At 33.2% G+C, this 18,393-nt stretch overlaps 1 long non-coding RNA gene across 1 annotated transcript in view; it reads left to right on the top strand.

Annotated features, from left to right (window-relative positions):
* Positions 3,919-18,393, top strand: part of LOC109845187 — a 17,778-nt gene continuing 3,303 nt past the window's right edge. Inside the window, exons 1-2 of the long non-coding RNA XR_002248247.1 lie at positions 3,919-4,025; positions 9,248-9,386. This is a non-coding gene — a long non-coding RNA (uncharacterized LOC109845187). The remainder of the gene's footprint in view (positions 4,026-9,247; positions 9,387-18,393) is intronic.

Raw genomic sequence — 18,393 nt, 5'->3', positions numbered from 1 at the left:
GGTAGAAGGATAATAAAATTGACAGGTTAAGTGAAATTTGTTCCCAAATGAATCAAATTTTCACTTTGTACAAGTGAAAATTGTACACTTGGAACAAAATTTCAGTTTACATTTAACAAGGGAAAGCCACAGGCTGTCATCATCTTAACGTATATCTACAAATGTTATGCCGTGCAAAAGAAAGTTTGCCACACAAACAAGTTCATACTCTGCTTGGAGAAAACTTCTGTAAGTTATTGGATTTATGAAAGTCTTTACTGTTTATTAGTCTTTTCAGGGAAAACCTACTGTTTCTTTGTTATTTAGAGAAATTTCACCAATTACATACATTGATAAAGTCAAAGTAGTATTCAAAAATTAGCTTTGTGTCACGATTGTCATTGGCAATTTACATGTTTTATACGACGTTTGTCATGATATGCGGGAATAGTGTAGACAATGGAGAACAGTTGGGTACAGTTTTACTGGTAAGCTACATGTCACCATATGCAGAAATTACCGCAAAGGAGGTCAGCATCATGCAAAGATAATTTCCTGCCAACGGATTTAACGTAATTAAGGGCTTGATATAGTTCCTTCAATATATTGTTAAGTTGAAATTGAGTAGTATAAGATGACAAAAGGAATCCTAGAGATAGTATGTTTTCTCAAACTAACTCATCCAGCTCAATTACAATACAAAAAAGATGCTGAGAAAACATTAACACAGTAGTTCGAAAGAAAATACTGATATCTTTGTCAAAATTGTGGAAATCTAATTTCAAGTTCACAATTGGAAGATGAGTACTGCGGGTAAGAAGCTTACCTTGTCAACTTCAGCATATTTTCAAGATCAACATGCACCTGATTGGATACATCTGTAATATGAAAATGAAATTAACTAGTAATTCATCTTGGTTGATTAGACTCTTAGACTCTAAGTGAGGATCAATTATAGATCTCATTCTCATCCATTCTTTTTTTGTTTAATTGATGAAAAACGATGGGAACTCTAGCTTGAGATCCCAGCCTCATTCTCATTCATGAGCAATGCGTCCAATGTTAGTATCAAGTTTAAATGCGACACTTTCAAGGAACATTTGCTACAGTTATGAATGAGATAAAGAAGAAAAAAAGTATTCGATCAGAAGAGCTTACATAGGGTAACAAACAAGTACACGTAACCTAAATTCTAACTTAACAGAAATATGTTAGCGGTTTTATCCCCTTCTGAGAAAGAATGTACATCATCCTCCAGATTTTAGGTATCAGGAGACTGTAAATATCTGCTGATTATGAAAATATACAATATTGTAAAAACAATGATAATTGACTTGTGACTCATGCTACAGTACTCAATCGAAAAGATCAAATAAACTACAACCATTCACAAATCAGAGGTGCTTTATTTGGTTATAGTTATATTTGGAAAAGAGAGTAACCTTTTCATTCACAATGAGTGGACAGTTTTCGTATATCATACTCCCTTTAAAAGATGTAGTTGTGGAAAAACTTTTTAGGGACTATATTACCCTTATTCTTTTTTGGTATGACATTCTAACACTAACTAAACTAAATTGATTATCATTGTTAATTAATTATATTATATGTCACTTTACGTTTGTATAATTTGGTCCCTAAAACTTCCAACGTTATTGTAAAACTATACATCATATTAATTATTAGTAATGTATAATAATATATTAATAGATAATTGTATGTCAATAAAATATTTATAGAAAGAGGAGAAGACATAGAATTATTCTAAAATTATACCATGAAACTCATATAGAAATATTACAAAGAGCATTTTTATATTTAGGTAATAGGACAGAAGGTACAAATATTAAATTTTAGAAAACATTAGGATATTTATGTCACGGCCCGAATCTGCAGCGAAAATTCATAAAATACGGGGTACGCGACAGCAGCGACCCATGCACGAGACAAGTCTTATGCACGAGTCAAGCCTGGCAATTCATATCACATAGTTTATTTTCAAAATATTCATAATCCTGCTGATGATAGAAATCAGAGCAACTATATATATATGATCGGTACTTACAGCCCACAAGCTCACCGTTATAAGCATTTTTACAAAACAAAATAAATTGTGCTGAAGATAACATCAAAAAGAAGAGGCTCTCCATATCTCGCCTCTCAGCCAAAAGCTCAAAGCAAAAGTCGGCTAATAGGAAGCTACGCCGGATCTGAAAAAAATATTTAAAAACAACGGGGTGAGCTAGCGCTCAGTGAGAACATTCCCACTAGAGTTCCTAGATAACTAACAAAATAGTAATAAGAATAGTTCTCAAAAATTAACAAATTTTAAGTTTTGCATGAGAAATTCACAGATAGCAGAATACGATCCAAATATCGTAATATTGTCCTTTTTAAGAAAGAATACAACAATTATATTTTCTTTCTCATGTGCAACTGAATAAACTGTGAAATTTCTTGAAATCAAACCCTTTTTGAATCAAGGTAAACATTAAGAAGAAAAAGAACTACTAGTTTATACAAAATCAGAGAATTGTTGTTTTTTTTAATTTCATAGTCAATTATCAGAATCTTATTTCTCGATGAGTATTTCATGAATGTAAAGTCACCCCATAGGTCACACTAAGGCTACGAATTTTAGCCTAGTAGCAAGGAAATACGTAAACCGCATCAGATAACAGATAATTCCCGAGAACCGAATGCACCTATCACTGCCATAGGCTACCGGCCAAATACAGAGGGGCCAGAACAGATTTCAGAAGGGCTAATACAGAAGGGCTAAGGCCAATACAGAAGGGCCAAATAAAGGTGCATTCACCATATGGCAGGCAGAACTAATCCATAGTGGACTATTTGAGGGTTTGAAAACATCAAGCTCACATGTCAAATGAGAAATACTTTGCATATCAGAATTTGCAGATATTTCAGATGAAATTGACAAGGTGAAACTTCTCATTTCTGTTAAAATAGTTTACGGATATTTACTTTTCCTTTTATCAGATACTAAACCACGGAAAATCTTTGATTTCGTTAAACTGTTGAAATACGTTCCAATATTTCATCAAAAACTTCCAGATATAACAAAGTCCACAATTATTTGAAAATTGCACGAGAGCCAAAGTTATTTTTCATATTTTACATAAAGATCAAATTAGCTTTTGATATATTGTATACGAAGAAATAGGTCAAATCTTTATATACATGAAAAGACATATTATTTATTTATTTATTTTTATCACAAGATAATTCAAATATAAAATTCATGCAATTTCATATTATAAAATACTAGTGAGAAATGAACTCACCTCTAGTGGTCACGACTTTCTCCAAATATTAGTCTCCCGAATATCAATCAGAACCTATAATGTAAGATATATGACTAATTACTAATTCAGGACAAACATATATTATAGGTAAATCAATTCATAACCTAAAGCCTAATAATTTTAGATATAATCAATAATAATTAAATTCTACAGTACATATGAGCTTATTATTAACTTTAACAATTTATCAAAATTTTTATAACTCTCACATACTAGCTTTTCGGATTCCCTAGTAATTTATAATGATGTAGGGGGTTATAGGGAATTTTATCAAGTCTAAAATTTTTATTGTTTATTCCTAAGACTAGACTTATTTACAAATAGATTAAATGACAAGGGCCTAACAAATATTTTCCAGTCCTCTCTTTTTTTTTCAACCCTAACTTATTACTATAAGGTTTGTTTCAAAAAAAAATTTATGTTTTAGGGCTAAAGGTAAAATTTCCTTTCCTTATCTAAACTCCAGCCTTCCTGATCATCATCATCCCTTCTTCATTGCCTCTTCTTTCGTTCTCTTTCTTCTTCTTTTTTTCTGCGGTTCCTCTTTCTCTATTCTTCTTCTTTTTTTTTCTTCGGTTTTCTTCTCCTCTCCTCCCATCTCTCTCTCTCTCTCTCTCTCTCTCTCTCTCTCTTCTTTCTCTCCGCCATGGAGGTGGGACGGCGACGAGGGGCCATCGACGACAAGGAGAGGCCGACGGCGGAAACCCCGCCCAAAACAAGGTTAGCTTATTATTATTTTTTTCATTTTATTTCATGCCTCCTAAACACAGAAATTTGCAAACCCTAGATTCTTTATTTTACATTCATAAAAAATTAACTCCTTCACTCATTCTAATTTGATTCGATTTACTAAGATTTCTATAAAATTTGAAAGAATATTATACCTCAATTGATTGGAATGTTCATTTGTTGCCTTAATCTCCTTTTCTCCCTTCACAACTTTTCTAATAATTCAAGAAGTTTTGTTAAAGAGGAGAGGTGTTGACTGTGCTTGTTTGTTTTTTTCTGTGATTTTCTTTGATTTTTTCTGTTTTTCTCTGTTTTTATTCTCCCGTTAAAGAGGTGCCGGCCAAACTGTCGAATGAATTTTAGCCACAAAATCATTAACGTGGCAATTAATCAGAGGTTAGGGTAAAATCCCGAAAATACCCTTAATTAATTTCTTAACCTGTAATTAAAAAAAATCTCTATTAACCAAGTTTTTAAGGCACTAAAAATCTGGGTTACAACAATTTAAGTGCAACAAGACACATTATCTAAAATTTAAAAAAGTGGAGGTATATAAGTATAATCTTGGTAAACTATAAAGTATTTAAGTTCAGTTAAGCCTATAAAATATTTAAAACCTTTGTTATCCACAAACAATAGTATATGATCCCATTGATAAATAATATTCATCAGATAATATGAGACGAGATGCTTATCTTATATTTATATAGCAGAGGAGATGTGGAAAAATTAAGCATCATATTTTGAATGAGTCTAAAGGTTTTGAATTTTTTCCATAAAGTATATACTTTGCTTAGAAAACTTTAGAAGGGGCTTTTGAAGGAATACTACAAAATGTTGGACATCGAATAAATATTGAACAAATAAAATCTATGATATCAGATTGTAAAAATTAGGGATATGTATGTAATACTGGGTGTCATACAAGATTATTTATACATAACATGTCATTGTAATATATAATCTAATATATTAATAAATTTTAAACATAAGAATTTGCATCAAGATATATGCTTAAGATTTGGGAGAGCCAAGAGTGGAGAGATTTGGGAGAAGAACTATGGCCTTTGTGGGTTCTGATTTTGTTTCCTAAACACAATCCGAACCCAAACCCACAATCAAATTAAAAATGACATGATTTTCTCGATATATTCAAAAGGATACATCGGTCATATTTTCAATAATGGTCGATATATCAAACAATTCACCAAACAAAAGAAAATAATATAAAAATATTACCGAGATAAAGTCTTTAACACTGATATATTGGCCGATATAGCAATATATTGGCTGATATTTAATAGAATGCCAATAAGAGCAAATATGTAAAGGTTATCTAGATATTAGTTCCTTGATTTTAAATATCCAACGATTCTATGTTATTCCCTCAAAATTTTGAAATTGCTCATAATTTTAGGGACTAATATTAAATTATTAAAATTTTGAGGGACAAATTATAAATAAACCATATTTAAAATAAGACTTAATTTTTTAAAAATCCTCCTAACTATGTGGATTGTCTTAAAAACCCACTCAATGGATTCGGTTTGACAAAACCCCCTTATTAGAGGGGATGTTATAGATAACCCCTCTTAATTTTGGTGCAATTTAGAAAACACCTCTCAACTTTAGCGTGTCTCATAAAAACTCACATAATCTTTTACACTTCTATCAACAAACCTCCTTAACATAGTTACTTTAATTTGTGATTTGAACAAAATACCCTCTTGAAGAAAGAGATTTTAATTTAAAAGAAATCCTTAACCGATAATAAAAGGACCACAACTAATTTATAATTCTTTTTTTCTCTATATCACCTCTTTTTCTTCATATGGCAAAAAACCAAGGTAATTATTTTATGATTGATTAATTTTTTTGGTCTTTCCAAGTGAAATACTTATCACATAGTAGATAAAACTCAATGATATTAGCTTTGAGAGGGTAGGTTTAAGTAAGAAAAGTCCACAGGGGTTAAATCAAAATTTTTTAAGTTGAGATAGATTATCTACAAAACACCAAAAACTTGACGTAGATTTACTTAGTTTTAAATAGGTAGTTGAGGGGGAGTTTTCTAAAATTAACCCTTAAATAAAAACACAACTTAAGGCTCATGTGCCATTAATTTTATAAGAGTAGAGTTTATAACAAGTCTATCACTCAATGATTTGGTTTGGGTTATTTGTCCTTAAGTTTGTCCTACACATCAACTCGGAAAATCTTTTGCTAGAAGAATCTCTAAGAGAAATTTAATATTTATTTAGGATGAGTATATGATCCCTCTAATTCCCCTTTGTCTATCATGATTTGTAATAAATTATTTGACAAAATAAATCAAGTTGTTATTTTATATTGCTCACCTTATTATAAGTTTATGAAGCTCATAGCTTGGATATGGATATTATTGCAGATATTGTATTCGTCTAAGTCATTAAGCTAAATTTTTGGATGTTGTTTCACATTGAATATATATGAATTATTTTGTTAAAATACAATCAATATAAGTGCATAATATGTATAAATCATTCTCAAACTATATTTTATGATTTTCTAAAACTAGATGATAATCATTTTGACAGATCAATTAGTAGTTTGGAAGATGTAAAAAGATTTTAGAATTGATCATATAATTTATATTTTCTTTCTTGATTGAATTTGCACATTCTAACTTAAAAAAAAAGTTCTTGAGTATCTATAATATTCGGTCACTAGATAAATATTAGGTGGAAGTAAACAACATGTGGAAGTGATTTTTTTTATAACTGAACGAAATCATTAATGATTAGATAAAACCAACAATTTTTCTATGATGAATTCAAGAATTTCTTTTTTCATTAATAATAATAGGATTTTTCAGTATTGGTCCCTTACATCATTAATATTTTGAAATTATACTTTCAAATTGTTAATTAATCTTAAATCATTAATACTTTAAATCTTTAAATATCACTATTTTTATGGAAGACAAAACGTTAAAACCATAAAATTTTAAAACCACGCTTGGAAATATCCATAAAAAAATTAATATATCATGATAATTATAAAGTTTTATGCAACCCCATGTTATAGTAAAGAAATACATTTAAAGTAAATAATTATGATATTTGACCACATACAGTGCACGTGCATTCCACCTAGTAAAAGAAAATACCTGGATCAATAAAATCATTATTGTTGTAATCTTGTTGTTATATATCACATATCATAAGTAAAAAATCAAACATGAAATGTAAGAGTAAATAAATAGAGAAGAGAAGAGATAGGGAGAAAGTAATCATCTTATTTTATTCATCTTCTATTTCTCCATCCATTTTGTCTTCCATGGCTTACATTATATAGATGTGAAAGAGAATACTAAAAGTCACAAGTAGGTGAAGAGACTTCTTCTAGTAATATCCACATTCATTTTATTTATATTTACTACACTCCCCCTTGGACATTACTACATGATGTTAATGTCTCGTTAAAAACCTTGCTAGAAAAAACCCAGTGGGAAAAACTAGTCGAGGAAAAGAGTACATGACCTACATTATTTCTGTTACATCAGTTGTCTTGTTAAAAACCTTTCACTAAGAAAAACCATGTAGGACAAAAACTTAGTAAAGAAAAAAAGAGTACAAATATAGATCTTTGGGATCCAAACTTGTGCTGCATTAGCTACCTTGTCAAAAACCTTTAGCTAAGAAAACCCAGTGGGACAAAAACTTAGCTAAGGAAAAAAGAGTACAGCCACCTCCTTCGGGGTTTGATTTTCAGGATTATTCTGAAAAATAATTTGCTCCCCCTCAAGACAATAAACATTCAAGTCTATGCATACCGTGGTGGCCAAGCACGATACCTAAAATTAAAAGTTAATGTATTAAGGGATTTGGTGATCAAATCGTCTAGATTGTCACTACTTAAAGCGAACTTATCTATGTTAATTTCATTGTTATTTTCGAGCTCAAGTGGATAAAAATTTTCCACATCTTATTTATGCAACACAAGTTACATTGTCCTTAGAAAAAACAACGGGGGCAATATCCTTGTTTAATATGTCACACGATCATTGAATGTGTTTTATCAACGATTTGAACCTTAAACTTTCACATGGGGCACATACAGAGGAACAATCTCTGAGTGGTTTCAATTAGTAAATATTGTCTGCTTAATAGACCTCCAAGAAATAATAGTACCACTGCAGAGAAAAACATAACCAGTCAGAGATTTGGCAATATAGGGATCAGTCATATAACCAACACCGGAATAGCCCACCAATGTCATATTTTGATTTTTTTTATAGAATAAACAAAGATCTCTTGAAGATACCAGATGATATGTTTAACATTATTTCAATATCTCCTTTTAGGAGATGCACTAATTCTTGCTAGCAAGTGTAACACAAATGCAATATCAGGCATGGTGTAATTTGTAAGATAAATAAGTACTTCAATAGCGTGCTCAAATACGGGACCTCGAGTCCTAAAATATCCTCGTTATTTTCTTTAGGTTTGTATGGGTCTTTATCCACTTTAAGGGATTTAACAACCATTGGTGTGCTAAGTTTATGAGATTTATTCATTTAAAATCTCTCCATGACCTTCTTCAAGTAGGTTGACTGGTATACCAATATTTTTTTAGGAACATGCTCGATCTACAGGTCGAGACAATACTTGGTTTTTCCCAAGTTTTTTCGTTTCAAACTCCGTCTTTAGGCATGAGCTAGCTTCTATAAGCTCCTTGTGTGTTCCAATAATATTTATATCATCAATATAGTCTGAGATAATACAGAAGCCATTTTCGAATTTCTTTATAAACACACAAGGACAGACATCATTATTTGGATATCTCCTCTTCAGGAGGAACTCACTCAGCTCCCGACTATTTCAAGTCGTATAACGACCTTTATAATTTAATGCTATACATGTTGCGATTCTCGTTTTCTCTTAATTCAAGAATTTGAAGTCCATCAGGGACTTTCATATAAAAATATTAGCGTCTAATGACACATATAAAAATATGGTTATGACGTACATATACTGCATATATAAATTCATAGTTTCTGCCATAGGTATTAACTTGCGGAACGTAATACAATCACTAATAGGAGAATATTTTACATCTAAATCAATGACGGGTCTCTGCGTGAACGCATTGAGTTATGTTTCTCGCTTTATATCTCACCACCTTACAATTCTTATTTATTTTTCTTACAAATACCTATTTATATCCTGCAGGGATATATGGACTGCAGGTTCAAAATACTTTACTGAGTTCAGCTCAGCCTTAATTGCCACTTTCCATCTCACCTAGTCCGAGTGTTTCAAGCACTCTGTTACCGACTTAGGTTCTGGATCCAGATTATTTTCGAAAATAGTAAGAGCAACTGTAGAGGCAACTATGTTGTCGACAACTTTTATATTTCTATTATATATTTCTCTTTTTTCATAAATTTGTGGTCACTTTAATTCTTATTTTATGTCAACCAAATCCTCGTCATTTCCCTTAACAATTGGATTTGGTCGTTCCGCATCTCCAATATTATGATTATTAAGCGCACGCACAATTTGTTGGAGATTTCATCTTTAGGACAAGCCTCTTCCGGAGGTTATGGGAGTGACTGTCTTTCGATATATAATTTAGTTTGCCGCGGACTTTTATCTTTTACACTAACATGTTTTATATGCTTCTGGCACAGTATGCTTCTGGCATACCAAATCATTAATGATATACTCAACATGAATATAGGGCTTAGTCACTGTTTTCTTAGCAGATTATCATGTAAACTTCTGGTTTAGTTTGACTAGTATGTGGATATAAATATTGAAGATCTTTTTCATCAATATAATTTCTTGACATTATTTTGTATTTTGGGCACTAATCTCCCCCTAATGTCGAGAATTGATCTTCAATAAAAATACAGTCAGCGTACCAAATTGTAAATTGATCCCCTAACATGGGCCATAAGTACTAAATTATTGAAGGAGTTTTATAAATAATGTATGTACCTTCACCAATGTCTCATAGAGGTACGCTATGGTGGTGATATAGAAACATTGACTGTAAATAAAGAATACGCAGATGGGAATTGTCTCGCTTCTTCACCACTTATTAGATAAAGGGGAAAAATTGTGATATGCAATTGGTCGGATTTGGTTTGTATGCCCCATTTAATTTAAGGAAATCCGACAAATCATATTTTTACCCAAGATGACCCAATAGCTCATGCCAGAATTTAAAAGAATTTAGGTCCCTAAATCTCAAAAATTATCACAACATGGTGTATTTTAGGTCATACAAATTCTAAAGTGTATAAATAAAAAAACACATAGGTTCACAAGAGTTTAAAGCAAACTCAAGTTAAATCAAAATTGTCTGACAAATTTATATAATCTTGTAGGCTGTCTAAAAATCACAATAGATAGTTGATCATCATCAAACACTGATGATGGAAGTTACAATTTGACGGCTTTCAGAAGGCTACAATTTAAAGAATTTCACGTAGATCGATGAAGGTTACAATCTGACGATCTTCTCAACAACTGATGAAATCTCTAATCAACAGTCTTCACAATCAACATCGGGAGTTATAATCTGACGACTCTCATATATTTAAGGAGCCAAGACGAAGATTACAAGGTGATAGTCTTTGCAACGCTTTAGCAAAAGAGACTACAAATTGACAGTCTCTTCAAATCCAAACGCAGAGCTTACCTCTGCGTCCCAGATTCAAAACGCATAGCTTGTGGCAGAGTTCTAAACTCCCAGAAGCAAATCGCAGAGGTCCTCCCTGCATTACCACCTCAAAATGCAGAGGTCATCCTTATGTTACAACATCAAAACACAGAGTTCGTGGACTCAAGACGCAGAGTTTGCATAGAGTCCAACTCTGCATCCCAGGCTCAAAACACAGAGTTCGCATAGAGCCCAACTCTGCGTCTCAGGCTCAAAACGCAGAGTTCATGCATAGCTCAACTCTGCGTCACAGGTCCAAAACACAGAGTTCATTTCTGCGCAGCGCGACCTGTGCGTTTAGCCACCAAAATAGGCACAACTCTGCGTTTTAAGTCTAAAACGCAGAGTTCGGGCCCTGAACGCTATTTTTTAGTGTTTGACTCGTTCAAAACATGAATTGAACGGTTTCAAAATCGTATTCCCCACGATTTGGGGAGCTGTTTGAGGGGGTGGTTACACCCCATTCAGCCCCACTTAGGAGCGAATTAAGGGGGCGGTTACACCCCTTAATCCCCTATAAATAGGGGTAAACTCAACTGAGTTCTGGTTGGCTTTTTGTATTTGGGACTTGGCAGCGAAGGGGGAATTTCTTGGAGCAGAAAGGGCCTGAAGGGATCGACATCATTCTCCAACGGAGATCATCTTCAACTTCAGCAACGAGGAACTCGTCCTTGGCTTACAAACTGATTTCGGTTAAATCAACTCTTTCATAAAGTTTCAAACTCGTTCAGAGTTATCAACTCATCAAGAGTTTCAAACTTGTCACGCAAGTTCTCCACAGCGTCAAATTGTGAGGAGGAGATATCGTTCCAGCGAATCAAGACATGCGGATCGTCAACGGAGAGCAAACTCGATGCGAGCATTCGAGGGAGAGACTCCATCGCCATCGTGAAGAACCCAGAATTAAACAAAGGGGAGAATCCAGATCATTCTCCTCTCTTTTATAATTAGGAAATCTAATTGTAATCGAGATTGATAGGGTTGTAATCATTCTTTTTCTAAACAGTTAGAGAGAATAAATCAAATACGATTCTTTCATTATTTTTCTTATTACAAATTTTCCACCAAACAAATCCAAATATAGAAAAACCAAATAGTTTACCTTGACCACCTCGATGAGATCTACTACCTTCGCCTCGTCCAAGCTTATGAATATTAGTTTGAATTATGACATGTGCTTCAGACACTATGACTGAACCAATTAAACTTGCATTATGGTTTTTCACAACAGCTGGTTGTGTTTTTAACAACTACTAAGGCAAGGATTAGTTCATAATGCTTAATATAATTTTTAGTTGTACTATTGTAAGAGTACAAGGTTACTTGTTGAATTGTATTCAATCGAGGGTTTAAAATCCAAAAATGGCTACATGATAAGATCTCCTACTATGTTCATAGCCTCCTCCTTGTCATGCCTATAAGTAATTTTCTGAATTATAGCATGTGCTGCAAACACAACTCGTAAGCCAACTAGTCTAACATTATGATTTCTCATCAACAATTTGTTGTGACTCTCTACAACTCAAATGTAGATATCAAAGCAGAATGCTTGGCATAATTTTTGGCCATGTACTGCTACTATACTACTTGCATGGAATGGGAAAAAAAATCTTTTTGATCAATTCTACAAGCTTCACCCGCTATACAATATGGCACATGGTTGAATCATATTTAGTAATGTATTTGATATCCAAAAAGTTCTGATTCAGTCTGCCAATTGTGTTTGAGGAAAGATTATTGGCTTCCATAGATCAAAGCGATCCATTAGGAATTGCCTAGAAAAGTGAATACTTTTTCAGTGAGTCATTAATTTTTCACGTCTTAATTGATAGAGAGAAAATTTAAAGTGTTTGCCTTCTGGGCAAAGATAATTAAAAAATCAAGAGATATAATCATGCAAAAAATCACAAGAGTGTCAGTAAAAATGAACGTTCGAGACCAAAGATAAGTAATAATTACTATCATATATCACAGTGCACTAATCATGGGGATGAAAGATTAATGCATGAGAAATTAGAAATATTCACATGTCCTATAACACTTAAATACCCAGAAGAGAGACTCTATCTCAAACTTATAAAAGATTTGACATCCTTTAACCGTTGCTTGCATTGATAGCATTTGGAAAATTCAACATCACATTAATGCCATAGCACTAGTCTATAAGCAGGCTAACAGCTAACAAGGGTCTAAATCATCTTTGATTGTTGAACTTAAATTCATTAGTCATATACGAATTCAATCAAAACTCTATAGTCCAAGATTAGTGGTGAAACATCCATTTACTTACCACTGTACAAAGATAGAACACTTTGTAAACATATAAAAGCTCATATATGCATGTATATTATATGAAAAAGAAAAAATATAAGAAGCTTGTATAAAAGAATTCTCAAAAATCGTACAGAGGAGTAAAATTATTAGTCTTTGATCTATACTGGTTAGGGGAACAAACAGAAGAACCCATGCAGATGAAGGATGTGCACCACAAAAAGTGATATAAAATCCAAAGCTCCACATATTGAGTTTGCGAATTTACTTTTGTTTGCACACCACAAAAAGTGATATAAAATCCAAAGCTCCACATATTGAGTTTGCGAATTTACTTTTGTTTGCATGAGTAGTCATAAAACTAATTAGCATGTTTTTCAAGTGCTTCAATCTCAGCTATCTGTTTGTGTAAACGTATTTCAAGTGAATGCTTCTTACAGGTCCATACGCCATATTTAAGATGGTCAACTATGAGAAACAAGAATAAATAAATAAATAAAACCTTTCGAGTATCAAGTTTCCAAAAAACTGAGTTTTGTTTGAATAATAGTAAACATAAAATAAACCAACTTTATCATGTTAAATTTTCAAGTGTTTCAGAATCAATTCTCGTTTGTACTTTGTATAACAATGAACATCAAACAAACTATCCAGCATTTCAAAGTGAATCTTTCAGTTATATGAGCGAATTATTTTATGTACCATGATGGTCAAACAAATAATAAGAGGAACAGATACCAGCAAAACAATTGCATCAAAATTTTGCAAAAAAAGACTTCAAAGCACTATTGAAATATACACCGAAGTCAGTCTTACTTGTAAATATGCAACATAAAAGTTAATCCGCCACGTAATTCATAAAGTGTTTCATCCTTAATACTCTTATTATACTTATGGCAAAAGAAAATAAAAATCTTGCATCAAAATCGCATAACATACTGTTACAGAGGCATAATCGATCAACCGATAATGAAAATATAAAACTTTGTAAATAGACAAAGGTCGAATGTATTATGTACTGTTACCTCGTAAGATGTGTACACCGAAATATCTCTTACCATCAGCGGATGATTACAAATCGGCTAGCTAGAGCTTTCGTGCTGATAACGTGTTGTAATCTTGTTGTTATATATCACATATCATAAGTAAAAAATCGAACATGAAATGTAAGAGTAAATAAATAGAGAAGAGAAGAGATAGAGAGAAAGTAATCATCTCATTTTATTCATCTTCTATTTCTCCATCCATTTTGACTTCCATGGCTTACATTATATAGATAAGGAAGAGAATACTAAAAGTCACAAGCAGGTGAAGAGACTTTTTCTAGTAATGAATAAAAGTATGACTTAGTGCAATTCACAGGTTATAGTTATATTTAGAAAAAACACTACCATTTTAAATAAACAATCGTGACTTAAATGCTGGTCTTTCTATTACCAATTAAATGCAGATTATCTTCTTAACAAAACAGGTGTACCCTTACCCTTTCTCTTAATTAAAAAAAAGGAACTAGAAGCTTACTAGTCATTGGAAATTAAGAAGCATCTGAGAATAAACAGACAAAAATCTGACCATTTAAGAGGTTAAAACGCCTCCTAAACTAAATATCCCGTTTTTATCCAAGAATGTTCAAACAAATGATTTCCTCAGCCTATACAGAACCGGTGTTTGTTAATTTATATAAAGCTCCTATAAAGGGCTGTTTGGATCGGGTATTTTGAAGGGAAACAGAGGGAGAAAGCTGCCAATTTGTCAGCTTTTTGGCAGCTTTCCCCAAAATCGTCTCTATAAGAGGCGATTTTGGGGGAAAGCTGCCAAAAAGCTGACAAATTGGCAGCTTTCCCTCTCTTTTTCCATTCAAAATACCCGATCCAAACGGGCCCTAAACTTAGGATAAAAGCTCTTTGTCCACCAAAGTTTTTATAGAGGTGATTTTGGGGGAAAGCTGTCAAAAAGCTGACAATTTGGCAGCTTTCCCCCTCCTTTCCCCTTCAAAGTACCCGATCTAAATGGGCCCTAAACTTAGGATAAAAGCTCATTGTCCACTAGAGTTTTTGTGCATTGATTTTGCATTGAGAATTGTGCTAACATATGATACAAATGAAAGTACAAATCTCAAAGATAGCATTGATGTGTAGCACAAATCTCAAAGCATAATGAAGGGATAAAAAGTTTGGTGGACAAGTGTTCCTATCCACTTAACTTTTTAGGAGCTTTATGACCTGTTTGGATGGAGGGTAGAGAGAGGGAGGGGAAGAGAAATCTGATTTTAACATTGTTTGGGAGTTTCATTTAGGATGGTAGAGGAGGAGGAGGAAATCTGATTTTAACATTGTTTGGGAGTTTCATTTAGGATGGTAGAGGAGGAGGAGGAGGAGGAGGAGGAGGGGAGGGGAGGGGAGGGGGGGGGGTGGATTTGAGCCAAAATCTTACACCATAAATTGGGATGTAATGAAGAGGAAGGGAAGGACTTAACTTTTTCCCTTCCTTCCCATTCCTTCCCTTCCCTAAGTCATCTCCCAAACACACTGTTACTCTTGTTAATCTTAGAAAGATTTAATTTCAGCAAACACTAAACTATGAAAATATAAATCTAACAGATCTCTCAAAGACTAACTAGTAGGTTCAAGGTCCCAAGCAAAGGTCCTTAAAAGATCAGATGAAATCATCTCGGTAACCTTTAAGAGAAATCTACTGAATTTTTTTTAAAGGATGGTGAAGAAATATCAAGATCTAAAGAATTGGCAAAATTTATGGCAGCAGAATCCGTCAATTTCATTAAAAATTCAAATTATTGACAAAGTTGCATGGATCCAAAATCGCAGCCTACCAATAGATTCAATATCTCGTTCAGAATCTCATATTTCCATCAGATTGCTAGGTATACACAATATTTCCATAGTGATGAACAAATACTCATCTATACGATCGAATAGTATTGGAAACAAAATCTAGGGTTTCTAAGGATTCATTCAGACTCCAGATCGATCCCAAATTTCTAATAGACATCCATTGTTTCAGTTAGATCGTTGAAATCCAATAACTATTCCATAATACTGAACAAAAATTATGTTGAAGTTAGTCTTAATTAATTCTAAACGCATTTGAGTTTATTATTTATAGAAACACCTCCTTTATAAGAGTTTGTTTTATTAGGAATTAGTTCATATTAATTATCTATGGGTTTTGAGTAGTTTGGCTTTAGAGTTCTTATTATATTAGAACTCTTGATAGATGAATTTTGTAAGCCATTAAATAGGCATTATGCATCCTTGTATAAAAAAATAAAAAAAAGGTGGAAAAAACGTGTAATGTAGCGGCAACCAAAGCAAAATAGAGAGCACAAATTTAGTTGTTCTTCCCTTTCTCTCTCTTCATATATCTTCATTATTTAATTGCCTCTTTGTTAGTAGTTGACCCAGCAGTAGTATCAGAGCCATGAACAATCTAAATAGGACGATGTCGCTTTCTATTGCTATATTAGAAGGGAAGAATTATTACCGGTGGAGAGTACAGATGAAGGTGTTATTTGAATATCAAGATATACTGAGTGTCGTAGAGAATGGAGTTGGTGATCTCGCAGATAGTGCAAGTGAAGCCGAGAAGAAAGCCCACGGTGAGATCAAGAAGAAGGATCAAAAGACGTTATTCTACATCCATCAAGTAGTGAATGATTCAGTTTTTGAGAAGATCGACGTAGCAACTACAGCAAAGCAATAGGATACTTTGGAGACATCATACCATGTAGTTGAAAAGGTGAAAAAAATTAGGCTTCAAACATTGAGACATTAATTTAAAATTTTGCAGATGGAATCCTCTAAAAGTGTTACAGATTATGTGACCCAAGTACTTTCTTTAACAAATCAAATACAAATAAACAGGGAGAAGGTTGCAGATTTAGTAATTGTGAAGAAGATATTGTGATCTCTTACAGAAAATTTGATCATATCGTGGTGGCAATCAAATAATCGAAGGATTTGTCTAAGATGACAATTGATGAGTTGATGGGTACCTTACAAGTTCACGAGTAATACATGAACGAGAGGTCGACCGAGAAGCCCATTGAGAAAGCTTTTCGAAGTCAAGCTTTTATAAACAAATAACAAAAGAGCGTAGTACGAAAGAGACCAGCGAGGAGGAAATTCCTATGGCAGAGGACGAGGATACGAGAACTATAACAACTGAGGACGCAGATACTACAATAGTCAGGACGTGGCAGTTATAATAACAATCAAAGAGATGTCAACAATCAGAGAAGCAATTATCAATCAAATTTAAATTATCAAGGTCGAGGTTGAGGTCGAGGCTTTGGACATGGCAGAGGAAATTTTAATAAATTAAACAGTGAATGTTACATATGTCACAGATATAACCACTATGCAAAGGAGTGTAAGTACCATGATAATTCCCTATACGAAGAAGAAGTTCGATTTGCACAAGAAAGATGTGATGAAGACAACCACACTTTATTGATGGTCACAGCAACCGGTGAAGAATCAAACTACAACACATGGTTTCTTGATACTGGATGTTCTAATCACATGTGCGGAAACAAAGAGTTGTTCGTGGACCTGGATGAGTCGATATGGTTCAAAGTCAAGTTTGCCGATGACAACACTTTACCAGTGATGGAAAAAGGGGGAGTTCTCATCAAGCTGAAGAATGGAAACCAAAAATTTATTTTCGATGTATTCTATGTGCTGAATATGAAGAATAATTTATTCAGTATGGGCCAACTTCTTGACAATGGGTATGATTCGCGCTTCTCTGGTAATCAACTCCTAATCTTTGATAAAAGAGGTGTATTTATGCTTAAAGCCCCTATGACAAATAATCGCATGTTTCGAGTTGACATCCAAAATGATGTTTATCATTGCTTCAATGCTATTATGAAAGACAAGTCTTGGTTATGGCATCTTTGGTTTGGACATCTGAATTTTCACAGTGTGAAGTTACTTGCTCAAAGAAATTTGGTGAGATGCTTGCCTATTGTAGATCATCCCAAACAGTTGTGTGAATGTTGCATTCTTGGAAAGCAACGTAGATCATCATTTGGTATTGAAAATACTTGGCGTGCAAAGAAGCCTCTTAAGCTCGTCCATTCAGATGTGTGCGGTCCTATGAACACTATATCCAATGACAATAATCGATACTTCCTTACTTTTATTGATGATTTCACAAGAAAAATATAAGTCTACTTTTTGCAGCAAAAATCTAAAGTCTTTGATTATTTTAAGAGCTTTAAAGCCCTAGTTGAGAAGGAAAGCGGTTACTTTATCAAGGTGCTATGAACAGATGAAGGAGGTGAATATATTTCTAATAAATTCAATAAGTATTATGCAAAAGAAGGAATAAAGTGTGATTTCACTTTTCCCTA

This window comes from Asparagus officinalis, chromosome 6, assembly GCF_001876935.1.
Source record: "Asparagus officinalis chromosome 6, Aspof.V1, whole genome shotgun sequence".
Lineage (NCBI taxonomy): Eukaryota > Viridiplantae > Streptophyta > Magnoliopsida > Asparagales > Asparagaceae > Asparagus > Asparagus officinalis.
The sequence above is the reverse complement of the archived record's forward strand: the minus strand, read 5'-3'. Positions and strand labels throughout refer to the sequence as shown.